This window comes from Sus scrofa, chromosome 10 (assembly GCF_000003025.6).
Source record: "Sus scrofa isolate TJ Tabasco breed Duroc chromosome 10, Sscrofa11.1, whole genome shotgun sequence".
Lineage (NCBI taxonomy): Eukaryota > Metazoa > Chordata > Mammalia > Artiodactyla > Suidae > Sus > Sus scrofa.
In genome coordinates, this window is record NC_010452.4 from 28,493,341 (window position 1) to 28,508,038 (window position 14,698).

A 14,698-nucleotide genomic window follows, 5' to 3' on the forward strand; every position below is an offset into this window, starting at 1 on the left:
CTGATGCTTCCATCTGTGGCCAGCAAGAGGAGGACTCTGCTTTTCCAACATAGACGTCTGGACTCAGAAGATCCTTGCGTCAGGCATTTCCCGGGAAAAGGAACTATTTTATAGTAAATGTCACCCTAGTGCAAATTCTGTAGTTGCAAAAGTAGCAAAGGAGAAAGTCCATGGTTTCCTGATAAGCCCTTCCTGAGAATAAACTTCAGGTATGATGATGAGCTAAACATTAAATAAATAGGAATCAAATACACCGGAATGAAAGCAGTGAGGTTAAAAAAAGGGGGGAAGAAAAGAGGATCGAAATGAAAAGGAAAGAAAAGAAAATGTAGAAAACAAGAGGGAAAGAACAGAGTTCACCAAATGAAACGTTTCCTTGAGAATGTGTGTGTGTGTCTGAGGCCAGTAGATCAGTAGGGAAAGAATGAATCGGGGTTTTAGAGAAACAAAAATGCAAAAAGGGGGGAAAGGGGGTATGTGTTGGATTATAGCCAGTTTTCCAGCTCCAGACATCTGGAGCCAAGACAGGGAAAGGTGAGGAGATGTCCTTTGCAGCAGCTCTTGCCTCCATGGGGGCTGGTTACTCGGGATATTTACATTAAATTAACGTGGCTGGCTGTGGCTGTGTCCAGCGCTTGGATACGCGGTTAAATAATCAGTGTGGTTTGGCCGCTGGTTTCTTTACTGTGGTTGAATAATTGGTGTTGTCTCCGTTGCTAGCTACTTTAAAAATGGATATGTGCACTTGTTTCTCTTTTTTTCTTTCTCTTGAGCAATTTTGACAAGCCCTGGGCAGAAAAGTGGCTGACCTGCTTATAAAGGGATGCTTTTTCTCCTTGTCATTTGTGCTTCCCCCAGATATTTTTCAAGGCTTTGAGAATCGTAGACTTTTCTGCCTGGAATCTAGATGAAGCGCTCTACTTAGGAAGGAATTCAGTCCACCCCTCTTATTTGTAGCAGCAAAGAGATAAGGCTGAGCCTAAGGGCATCTGTAGTTCTCCAAAACTGGCCCCCATTTCTTTTCTTTCTTTTTTTATTTTTTATTTTTTGCTTTTTAGGCTGCATATTTGGCATATGGAGGTTCCCAGGCTAGGAGTTGAGTCAGCGCTGCAGCCAGCCTATGCCACAGCCCCAGCAATACGGGATCCAAGGCACATCTGCAACCTACACCACAGCTCATGGCAATGCCAGATCCTTAAGCCAGTGAATGAGGCCAGAGATCGAATCCAGATCCTCATGGATACTAGTTGGGTTCTTAACCTGCTGAGCCACAATGGGAACTCCCATTTTGTTGCTTTTTAAAAACAATTGCCAAATTACCACAAGCCGTCTTGCCCTGAGAAATATTCTTCTCTCCAAACGGCTCTGTCTCTTATGTCTCCAAACTCAACCCCAACTTGAGGTAAATGATCTCAGAGCAATTAATGCTCTTTCAGCAGCAAACTGACTGGGACGGCTGGGCCAGGTGACAGTACAAGTCAGGGACGAGCCTCCACCTGACAACAAATTCCGATGATGTATGTATATTAGTCGTGGATGAAGGCCAAGTCTTCAACTGCCACCCAGAACCACAGGTTCTCCGGGTTCCATAGCACAAGGAACCCAGAGCTCCAAATTTAAAGTCACATAGAGAGGAGTTCCCGTTGTGGCGCAGTGGTTAACGAATCCAACTAGGAACCATGAGGTTGCAGGTTCGGTCCCTGGCCTTGCTCAGTGGGTTAAGGATCCGGCATTGCTGTGAGCTGTGGTGAAGGTCGCAGACATGGCTTGGATCCCGCATTGCTGTGGCTGTGGTGTAGACCGGTGGCTGCAGCTCTATTGGACCCCTAGCCTTGGAACCTCCATATGCCACAGGAGCAGCCCTAGAAAAGGCAAAAAGACAAAAAAATAAAATAAAATAAAGTCACATAGAGAGAGGGAGGAAACGAGTGTTTCAGAGGGGGAAGTGGGGAGGAAAGAGCAAATTATCCTATGGGTCATCAATCATAGGATAATTTCACTTCTACTGGAAGGCTAGAACATACATTTTAGGTCAGCCACTCAGTGCTTATTCAGATTAAAAATATAGGGACATTTGCAGTTCCTATTGTGGCTCAGTGGTTAACGAACCTGACTAGCAACCTGGCCTCGCTCAGTGGGTTAAGGATCCGACGTCACTGTGAACTGTGGTGTAGGTCGCAGACGTGGCTCAGATCTGGCATTACTGTGGCTGTGGCATAGCCTGATGGCTACAGCTCCAATTCGACCCCTAGCTTGGGAACCTCCATATGCCGTGGGTGTGGCCCTAAAAAAACCCAAAAAATAAAAACTAGGGACATTTGTTCTGATCAATCTCAAGGCACAGGTTAAGGGGGGAGTTCCTAAGATTTTAATGGGATTTGGAAGAGGATTCTTTAGAATTCATTGATCTTGCCACTTTAGGAAGAAGTCTTATTTCCCTCTATAAAAGGCATTCTTTTCTTCTTTTGTTTCTTTTAAGGCTGCACCTGTAGCATATGGAAGTTCCCAGACTAGGGGTCGAATTGGAGCTGCAGCTGCTTGCCTGCATCACAGCCACCGCCATGCAGGATCTGAGCTGCATCTGTGGCCTACACCAAAGCTTGAGGCAATGCCATGGATAGAGGCCAGGGTTCAAACCTGCATCCTCATGGATACTAGTCAGACTCTTAACCCGCTGAGCCTCAGTGGGAACTCATAAAATTCAACTTTTAACACTTTTTTTGAGAATTACCAACCAAGTGGAGGAAAAACATTCCAGAAAGGCAAAACTCTAAGCCATCAATCCCACACTGTGCAGGGTGATATGGAACAAAGGTGGAGCGGTGGCCAAGGGGACAAGCTTAGCAGATCACTTTTTGAGTGTTCTCACTTACTAGTTGGATAATGTTGGATCCCTAAACCTCCTTCAACTTAAATGTCATCAATCTTTACCCTATTAATTTTCTGAAGACCTAACTCATAACGTTTGTCTTACACATAATAAGAAAAATTAAAATGAAAGCTACAACGAAGCATAATTTTCATCTATCAGATTGGCAGAGATCCAAAAGTTTAAAAACATGTTGTCTTGGCAATGATGCAAGCAGAGTTATTTTACAGAATAATGCTGCGCATGTGCAAGCTGGAAACCCATCTGCAGGATGACCTGGCAACTAAGACCCCTCAGTCTATTAAACTCAGAAATGTTGCCACCAGAGCCCTCAACCAAGCAAGAAGTCCTTCGTTAAGAAAAATCTGGCTTCCAGCAGCAGTAGCTTCTATGGACCAATTCAAGACTAGCCAATCAGCTTCCAAGTTTGAAATTCCCCAAACCCTTTAAATTTCTCCCTGCACCCTGGATCAAGGAGACAGAATGAGCCCTGCCTCCTGTCTCCTTGCCGGTCAAGTTCACAATAAAGCTCCAAGCCGGTGCCATGGTATTGGCTTCTCTGCACATGGAGCAGCAAGCCCTGCTCTGTAATAATATCATAAATAAATTGGGCAGGAGTTCCCTCTGTGGCACAATGGGATCTGCAGTGTCTCTGCAGTATTCCCGGAACTCCCTACGTGAACTATATCTATGCAGGGTAGGAAGAGTCACTTAGGAAGGACAGCCACCACCCTTGTCAATTCCCCAGCCTCTTTTCCCTGCTTGCAGCCATTTAATTGCTCAAGGTGAGGGGCCATTGGTCTCCATATTTTCTAGCTTGGAAATGTTCTTATCTCTAGACAAGCCACCGTATCACCCAAATTAAATGATACCTATAAAGTAGAAGCCCCCAATTTTTATTATTTGATTCAACAGACATAAAATTAGTCTTCCAAATTGTTGTACAGGTATCCAAATGCTTGCTCCCACATGCTCATGGGCCACTGAGGAATGGTGCCTGGACCAGCACCTACCCATGAAATGCAGTTGGTGGATCCCTGATGCAGTGGACACCATTTCTTCTTCTTCTTCTTCTTTTTTTTTTTTTTTTTTTTTTTTGGCTTTGTAGGGCTGCACCTGCAGCACGTGGAAATTCCTAGTCTAGGGGTTGAATCGGAGCTATAGCTGCCAGCCTACACCACAGCCACAGCAATGCCAGAGCCAAGCTGTGTCTGCAACCTACGCCACAGCTCATGGCCATGCCGGATCCTTAACCCACTGAGTGAGGCCAGGGATCAAACTTGTGTCCTCATGGACACTAGTCTGATTCATTGCAGCTGAGCCACAACAGGAACTCCCCATTTCTTCTGATGACACCCTTGGTTTTCCTTTAGGGATCTCCTCTCTCACTTCCAAGCTACCTGGGTGAACGACCCAGGCCAAATGAGACTCCTGCACTTTGCCTAGAACTTTGGGAGGCAGATGATTACTTCTATTGAGATTGCTGGAATATACATAGCATCCTTTCTTGACAGTGTTTGTTTTGGGGGTTGGAGGGGGGTTGTGTTATTATTGGAAAGATTCTCAGTGAGCTGGTGGGCCACGTGGTTGTATTTTACATTTATTTTACATTTTAAAGGTGTAGCTGGATCAGCTTCCAAAAAGGATTTGCCTTTCCACCAGCAGTGTTTGGAGGAATCCTTAGGAGAACTGACAGTGCTTCCACATTTCAGCCAGTCTAGGGGGTGTTGAAGTGATATCTCATGGTTTTCTCATTTCCTTTGATCTGACTACAATTAATTTAAATATATTTTCACTTGTCTGTTGACATTTGGATTCACATTTCTGTGAGTTGTCCACTTATATCTTTCCCTCATTATCTCTTAGGCTATTTTTTCTTATAAGTTTGTAAGAGATCTTTGCTTATTAAAAAATGAGTCTTTTGTTATCTGCTTTATAATTACTCTTTCCATGAGCTCCCATCATGGCTCAGCAGTAAGGAACCTGACTAGTATCCATGAGGATGAGGGTTCTGTCCCTGGCCTCGCTCAGTGGGTTAAGGATCCAGAGTTGCCATGAGCTGTGGTGTAGGTCGCAGATGCAGCTCGGATCTAGCCTTGCTGTGGCTGTGCTGTAGGCCAAGGAGCTGCAGCTCCAATTGGACCCCTAGCCTGGGAACTTTCATATGCCGCAGGTGTGGCCCTAAAAGGCAAAAATAAATAAATAAGTAAATAAATAAATACTCGTTCCAAATTCGTTGTATGTCTACTAACTTTGTCCCTGGTCATCTTTTTTGTACACAACTTCTTGATTCCCGCCCCCTCACAACCTCATGGTTTCTAGCCAGATTCGTTTCCACTGTGCCACAACAGAAACTACACAACTTCTTAATTCTCTATATAGTCAAATATGTCTGCTTTTGTTCTGCATCTTCTGATTTTCCAATCTTAGTTACAGGAGTATTTCTACATTCTAGGTAATATGTCAGAACCTAGGCTTTCTTATTTGATTTGTATTTTACCTTTTATATTTAACTTTATCTGGAAGTTATTTCTACATTTCCTTCTAAATACATGGCGAGTTTTGCCCAGCATCATTTATTTAAGAGACGATACTTTTCCCTCTGATTAAATCATAAACTTTGTGAAGTAAAGATATGGCAAAAGTTATAGTCTAATCAGCACCATGTTGATTTAATTATCAAGGCTGTATCATATGTTCTGATATCTCTCATTTCACGTTTGGAATCTTCTTAGGTATTTTTAGTCATTATTTTTTCTACATAATTTTTTTTTTTTTTGGTCTTTTGTCTTTTTAGGGCCGCACCCCCAGTGTATGGAGATTCCCAGGCTAGGGGTCCAATCAGAGCTATAGCTGCCAGCTACACCACAGCCACAGCATCACCAGATCCGAACCACGTCTGCAGCCTATACCAGAGCCACAGCAATGCCGGATCCTTAACCCACTGAGCAAGGCCAGGGATTGAACCAGCAACCTCATGGTGCCTAGTCAGAATCATTTCCACTGCACCACAATGAGAACTCTTCTGCATAAATTTTAATACAACTTTATCCAATTCTAAAACAAACCGTGTTGAGACTTGAATTGGAATTGCATTAGATTTATATATTATTTGGGAGAATAAACATTTTATTTTGTGGATACTTTTCTATATATTCAAATCTTACTTTCATTCTCATAATAGTATCTTATAACTACTCATGTGGGTCCAAAATCTCCCTTCTAAAATTTGTTTCTAAATATTTTATGTCTTTTGTCACAAATATACACAAAGCATGTTTCCAGTTTTCCTTTCTAAGGGCTTACGCCCTTAGAGTACAGAAAAGTTTTTTATATTTATCTAATAGGTAGTGACTTTACCAAATTTTCTCATTAAATCTAGTAATTTTCTATTAAGTATCTCAAGTTTTCTTAGCATGCAATTGTGCCATTAACTCTTTTGGTTGGGGGGGCAGGTTATGCTGTAGTAACAATGATATCAACATCTCAGGGGTTCATCACGCTGTACTGATGACACCCAGAAACTGCTGGGTGTCCAGGGTGGCTGTGCTCCAAGTGTTGAATTTCCTTTTTTTGTTTGGTTTTGCTTTTTAGGGCCACACCCGCAGCATATGGAACTTCCCAGGCTAGGAGACAAATTGGATCTGCAGCTGCCAGCCTACACCGCAGCCACAGCAATGCCGGATCTGAGCCATGTCTTTGAACTACACCACAACTCATGGCAACAATGGATCCTTGACCCACTGAGAGAGGCCAGAGATCAAACTTGCGTCCTCATGGATACAAGTTGGGTTTGTTCTCGTTCTCACTGAGCCACGTCTGGAATTCCACCAAGTGTTGATTTTGCACCAGAGCTGTTTTGATCTTGTGGCCCATCTCCCAGCTCCAGCCCCATAAGAACGGAAGTCTTCTAGGTTCAACAGGGCAGAGCAAGAAAGGACAAGAGGATATAAATGCCTCATCTTAGAAATGCTGGCTGTCACTTTTCATCACAGCCCATCACAGCCCATTGACTAGAACTAGTCACATTCCCCACCCACCTGCAAAAGGAATTGAGAAATAGAATCCGTGTGGCCAAGATGATGAGAACTAAAATATTGACCAGCACTAGTAATATTGGCCACGTTTGCTGAAAGATTTTTTTTTTTTTTTTTTTTTTTTTTAGGGCTGCACCTGTAGCATATGGAAGTTCCCAGGCTAGGGGTTGAATCGGAGCTGCAGCTGCTGGCCTACACCACCACCACAGTAACACCAGATCCGAGCCACATCTGTATGGCACCACAGCTCATGGCAATTCTGTATCCTTAAACCACTGCGTGGGTCCAGGCATCGAACCCAAGTCCTCATGAATATTAATCAGGTTCATTACTGCTGAGCCACCATGAGAACTCCAAGAGATATATTTATATGTTCTTTTTCCATTTTTATGCCTATCATTGCATCTTATGTGCTTATTACCTTGGTTAAATCTTCTAAGGAAATGCTAAATAATATTGACATTGACTATTCCTGTCATTTCTAATTTTAATTCAAATAGTTCTAGTGTTTATGACTGAGGATAGTATTTGCTGTTTCTGGTTGGTATGATTTATATAATTAGTTTCTACCTATTGCTCCTTTGCGGTAGGTTTTTATTAGCATTGGCTACTGATTCTACTATATGTCTTTCCAGCATCATTTGATGTGATCATATCTTTTTCTCTTTTACTTTATTGGTGTAGATTAAATGGCTACATTTCCTGCATTCAGATCTCTAGGATAAATCCCTCTTGGTCTTAGAGTGCTATTATTTTGAAACATTGTGTGTCTCAAGATTATAGTGTCTGGAGTTCCCGTCATGGCTCAAAGGAAATGAATCTGACTAGCATCCATGAGGACGCAGGTTCGATCCCTGGCCTCGCTCAGTGGGTTAAGGATCCGGCGTTGCTGTGAGCTGTGGTGTAGGTCACAGATGTGGCTTGGATCTGGCATTGCCGTGGCTGTGGGGTAGGCCAGTGGCTACAGCTCTGATTTGACCCCTAGCCTGGGAAACTCCATATGCCACAGGTGCAGCCCTAAAAAGACAAAACAAACAAACAAACAAACAAACAAAACAGATCATACTGTCTGTACTTGGGCAGGTGGTACCCAAACAGCTCAGCCACTCAGCCACTGACTCATTTGACCCTGAAAGCTAAAGGCACACGAGAGGAAGCCTGGGAAGTCTGCCACTGACTGGTGTAACAAAGAGTATGTGCATACAGAGAGGCTGATGATGTTGACATCATGTGCAATGTCCAGGGAATAAGGGTTCTACAGGGAGCTCCTCTTCCATATTCCCTTCAAGCTGGGAACCATTTCTCTGATAAAGAGACAAACATACAAAAGGTCCCAGATTAAAGGCAGCAGGGGGATGCCATGATGGATGCTCAGAAGAGAAATGCCAATTGGTGCTTATATGTGTGCACATGTGAGTGTATGTGCATGTGTGTGTGCCTGCATTTGTGCATGCGTGCATGCATGTGTGTGGGTGCGTGTGTATGTATGGGTGCATATGTGTGTCCGTGTGTGTAAGTGTCTGCATGCCTGTCTGTATTTGAGGGCACAGGCAGGAATAGATGGGGGTAAATATTTGGAATGGGTTTTCCTAATTATTCCATCTTGCAGTGATAGTAATGACTTTGGGCTTTCTCCTAAAGAGTTACAGTAAGTTTTTAAACGGAACAGTGATTCAGTGAGACGCAGCAGCAGCAGCGAGGAGGACTATTTTAAAGTAGTGATTCCAAAATGCTGTCTGCAGTTTCCCCTGGATAGTAACTTTCTGCGGAAGTGAGAAAAAATGCAGGACGAGGTATTAAGTTCTTTAAAAATCTAAATGCATTCAATTTAAAGGCCTCTAATCTCCAGTTATTCCTCTCTGTCTTTCCCTCCAAAATCTCCTTTATTTAATAAAACACTAGTGTTAATAGATGGTAGTAAGGATTGTGAAAATTTGTTAACATGTGACACAATTAAGAAGTTAGTATCTTTTTTCAAAGATAATCCAAAAAAATTTTTTAATGAACTGATCTATGAAATCTTGACATCTGCAAACCAGTGGCAGCATTATTTAACCAGAAATATGCCTTTGTATTTTTTTTTTCCAAAATACACACTCCTAGGCCCTCGGGGAAAAATTCAAGTATAATTATTTAAAAATGCATCATTTATTTTTAAAAAGCCTCCCAAGTGATTCTAACACACTTCCACTGTCAAGAATCTTTGATTTAGAGGAAAAGTTGGGAAGAGTTGGGAAACTAAGGGTTAGCAATGGTGCAAACTTAAAATAAAATAAAATAAAATAGAAACAAAACACAGGGCAGTGAGAATACAGAAAGGTTAGATGTGAGACATTTTCTTAGATGGAGCTAATCAGACTTGGGATGGTCCTTAAGAGAGTTATAAAGAGAGATGAGTTCAGGAGAAGGCCCCAAACCTTCAACTATGGGAATGACCCACATTTGTTGAGCATGAATGGGGTTCCCATCCATTTGGGGCGCCCATCCTTCTATTTTGTTCCCAAGAATAGCACAGGGGACTGTATGCAACCTCTTGGGATAGAACATGATGGAAGATATATGAGAAAAAAGAACATGTATCTATGTATGACTGGGTCACTTCGCTGTATGGCAGAAATTGGCACAACATTGTAAATCAACTATACTTTAATTTTTAAAAAAATCATTAGAAAACACTTAAAAAAGCAATGGAGAGACCAAGGGAAAACTTTTAGAAAGAACGGGGTAGACATTTAGGATACGAGGTAGAACATAGACTTCTAGAGTAGATGTTATTTGGTTTCCACTTGTGGTCTGCTACCAAGTATTTATAGTCTCTAGTTATAAAAACAAAAATAAATAAAACAAGTGAGCAGGTGTCTACGACAAGCCTTCAGCTGGTATCCCAGACATCCTTTCATGACCAGCTGACATAATGGTAAGTCCCCAAAAGGGCAGAGGGCCTGCCTCCTATGGCTTTCTATCTGCCACACGGTTTAGGCACCAAGAGGTAGGTGGTACTTATCCTTGACTCTTTCATTCTTTCACTGAACCACTGAACTCTCCGAGAACATCATTTTCTATTTTTAAAATGTCAGAACTACTCTGTATTCTTTAACCTCTCAAGATCTCTGTTCCCTTTTCTGCAGTATAAGTGGTTTAGCCTCGTTCTGAATTGGCTAATCTAGAAGACAAGCCATAAATTCTGATTTCCCATGCATTCAGCCAAACGAATGTTTCATTGACTGCCTGTGATGGGCCATCAATTGGATATGGGATGTGAAGAATACGGAAGAGTCCAGATAGACCTTTGAGCCAAGCCATTGAATATGATGGAAAGTGTATATATGATTGTCTATTGGTGCATAACAAACCACCTCAAAACTTAGTGGCTTAAAACAATATTTTTTGTTACTTCTCATGATTCTTTGGGTTGACCGGGCTAAGCGGTGCTGTTCTTTCATGAGGGAAAGACCAGAACGAGGGGGAGGTGAATGAAGTGTTTAGGCTACAGGATGTACTCAAGGTCCCTGCAGTATCAAGATGAGCGAGCTCCTCCTTCAGTCTTGTACCTGGGAATCTCACTCCTCTCACCCTAGTCCTGGCCCTGGGTTGGGGTGTCTTCCACATACTTTCCATCAGATGGCAGCTGAGCTGAAGTCACCGAAAGTTTCCATTGGGCTGGTCATCCAAGATGGCTTTTTCTCTTGCATGTCTTGTGCCTTCCTCATTCACATGGCTGAAAAAGCTGGGAACCGCCCAGGCATCTCTTTCTCTCTCCATGTAGCCTCTCCACATGGCAAGCCTGGCCTTCCTCACAGCCTGGCAGTCTCAAAGTAATCAGATTTCTTACATGGTTACCGGCTTCTCCCGAGCAAGCATTCCAAGAAGCCCAGGTAGAAGTTGCAAGACCTCTTGTGCCCTCACTAAGAAGCCCCAGAATGTCAGTCACTGTCACTACAACTCATTGGTCAGTCACTAAGGTCTGCCCAAGACTGAATGGAAAAGAAATTAGACTCTGCCTCTCGATCTGAGTAGCACAGATATAAAGGGATGGAGGAAAGCGATGGAGATGAATTTTGGAGAATGTATAGCACTGAAAGACTAGGAAACAATGAAGATTTGGGAGCCCAGAATCAGCAGTGCTCTTGGGACAAGCTATGTTTGTGAGGTTCATTGAGCAACCAAGTGAATAACATACACATGAAAATCAAAGAAAGACTAGGATTGAAATGGTGAAATCAAGAGATATAATTTAGAATCTAGGCACTGAATGACATCACCTAAGGAGCGAGTTTGGACAGAGAAGGAGACCCCAGCCAGTATGATGGGTAACAGAAACGTAGTGAATCCAAGAAGCCAAATGAAACAGCACTTTCAAAAGAAGAGTTATCAGTCATGGCCCATGGTGAAGTCGAAAGGTCAAGATTTTGGTCATCCTTGATGAGAAAAATGGTGAGATGAATCCTGAGTATTGTGAACTGAAGAGAGAGCAGAGAAAGAGAGTAAAAGCAAATTTTTCAAGGTGTTTTCATTGAAATGGAAGAGTTACTGAGTAGGAACTTGAGGTCTAGGAAGGGGTTTTTTGTTTTGTTTTAAGGTAGAACAAAGTGGATGGGCATGATACAGTAAAACCGGAGCAAGGGCACAGCAGTGGAAGAAGTAACTGCAAAGCAACATCCTGAACAGGTGAGAGGTGACAGCACTGAGACAAGGTGACAGGGCATGTTAGCATGTTCTGACGCTGGAGTTTTTGGCCCTCTGATATCAAGAGGTCATCTTAGGAGTTCCCTGATGGCTCAGTGGGTTAAGGATCTAGCACTGTCACTGCTGTCTGTGGCTCAGGTTGCTGCTGTGGTTCGGGTTTGCTCCCCGGCCCAGGAAATTCCACGTCATGAATGCATCCAAAAAGGAAAAAAAAAAAAAAATAAAGAGAGAGAGAGAGATCGGTCTCCTTAGCAGGCACACAAGCATGCTCAGTTGGTGGGTCACTGGTCTATGGTCATATTGATCAAAGATAAAGCCAGTCTTAACCAGTTAGAGCTCAAACTGGACACGGCTGTTTTCCTTAAAAATGACTTGGGCAAACATCTTATTGTTTAGGCTACATGACACTTGGAAGACATGCAAGTTTTCTGTAGCAACAATTAAAGTGAGCTTGGTCAGTGAAGGCAGGTTAGAGGTTTAATGGCTCTACCTGAAGATGACTTGGGGTTCCAGTACTGGTTATGCACCATGCTGGAGAGCAGGGAGGAAAGAGACACTCAGCTTATTTTCTGTCTGCTTGTTTTCCAGGAGCAATCCTGGTTGAGAAGGGCTGTAGCTGGAGGAAAAGCTAGTAGGTGACTCTTGGAATAGCTGACAGCACGCTGTTCAAGGAATCTGGAGATTTCCAAGGAGGAAGGCAGAGAACGCTTTGGAAGTGGGGACAAGGGAGAAATAACAGCCTGTGTTCCTCACTTCGGGGTCTAGTGGGATGTGGATTATGGAAGAAAAATCAGACGGAACTGAAAAGGGCTAAGGTGGAGGCTGTGCCTAAAAGGGCCAGCTGGGATTTGTTTTCCCAGCTTTATTGAGATATAACGGACATAGAACATCGTATAAGTTTAAAGTGTATGAGGTGACAACTTGCTAAGCATATATACTGTGCCATGTGTACCACAATTAGATTACTGAATACATTCTTCACCTCCCACAATCACCATCCTTTTGTTGTTATAGTGAGAATATTTTTTTTTTCTTTATGGCCACACATGTGGCATAGGGAAGTTCCTGGGCCAGGGATTGAATCAGAGCTGCAGCTGCAGTCTATACCACAGCTATGGCAACGCTGGATCCTCCACCCACTGAGCCAGGCCAGGGATTGAACCTACATCCCCAAAGAAACAAGGTCCTTAATCCACTGAGCCACAAGAACATGTTAGAAATGCAGATTCTTGCCCTGCCCCCATCCCACTGCTTCAGCAACTCCAGGAGAGGGCCCAGCAGTGTGGATTTGAACAAGGCCACCAGGTGAGTCCCATGCTTACTAAGGTTTGAGACCCACTGTTCTAAAGAAACTCAACAAACATTAGCTTCAAGATGCAGCTGACTGTTGACTTTGTTCTTATGAGCCAAAAATCCCAGTGCATTAAAAATGAAAGGTTTTTTCAAGCATCCAAGCTGGCTTTGAAGCTTCCATGTGAAGGATCCAAGGCACTGAGAAGGAGTGTGACTTGTCCAAGCCCTCTTGGCAGGACCAAGACTACAATTCTAAATAGCCAACCAACCAACCAACAAAATAAAACAAACCCGGAACCCGGGAAATGGCTGTTCTCATGGGTCCATTCCAAATAACCAAAAAATAACTAAATAAAACCCAGAACCAAGAGAGTGGGATAAACTGGGAGTTGGGGTTAGTAGATGCAAACTATTGCATTTGGAGTGGATAAGCAATGAGATCCTTCTAAATAGGACAGGAACTGTACCTAGTCACTTATGATGATACTTGATGGAGAATAACATGAGGAGAAGAAGAATTACATATATAGATAATATGACTGGGTCACTTTGCTGTACAGCAGAAATTGACAGAACATTGTAAATCAATGATAATTTTTTTAAAAGATAGAAAAAATAAAGAAATTGGATACTGCAACTTTAAATAAATAAATAAATACATAAATAAATAATAAAACAAACCCAGAACCTGGGAAAGGGTTGTTCTACACGGGCCATACAATTGCATCCTCTCTATTTTGTTTTTTGAACAGAGATTGCTATTGTTGTTTGCATGTTTTCTATGACTCAAGTCAGAGCCATGCGGTCTGTCTTATTTCAACCTGGCTCTTTTAAGGTTTATTTTGTTTAAGTGTTGTTTGGGGGGATTGCAGAGGTGCAGCTTCCTAAGGCAGACCCTGAGCCTCTGAGGAATGCAGCAGGCTCCGCAGGAATAGGAGGCTTTGCTGCTGTAGCCTGATGTGTCACCAGATCCCGTGGCTCTGTTCTGACTTTTGCCATTTCAAATTCACGGAGCCCCCAGGGAGAGGCGGGTAGCCGAACTCAGTGCTCACTGGGGCCCCCATTCCTTTTTGCTTCTAGAAAGGAGATTTAGCCTTAATTTTTGTGACAGATGGAGTTGATAGTCTCTCCACGGAAAGGGGAGGAAAAAAGCGCCAGTTTTTGACAGGCCGCAGGCGCCCGGTGCCTCTGGTGGTCGAAGGCTGCGTTGCGCCGCAGTTAAGGTAGTTCGCAAACTCTCGCGCCTGGGTTGCAGAGGCTGCAGTACTCGGGCGGTTACCCTTCTTCAACCGAGCCAGGGATTGAAACTTACACTTTAATAGAAGCCTTGGAGGGTGCCGGTTTGTCCCCTTCTTCTAGGTTGTGACCGCGGCTCAACGTTCCTAAAGATGTTTAATACTATGATTGTTTTTTTCATCGCCGTCTGTGTTAGAAATTTATATTCTTAAAAAAAATAAATTGCCTTACTGGATTTCTGTCTTGCAGTTGACAAGGATGCCTCGCCCCCGGACCGTACCTGCCAGATCGGTAAACTGGGATCGGGTTGCGGGGGAGTGGAGGGGTGGAGGGAGGGTTGCAAATATCTCATCAGTACTCCTAATTAAGCGTGTGCCTCTTGTGTGCATTTGGATTTTATTTTTTCAAGTTTCAAAGTCCCACATTAAATTCTGAGTTCCCTCCCACCCCCCACCCCCCGGTCCCGGCACACCCACCCCCGTTGATGATCGGCAAAGATGGGAAACTCGAAAAACAAACTGAACTCTGAAGCCAGTAGAAAGCACAGATTGGGACCAGGGAGAATTAATAAAAGTGC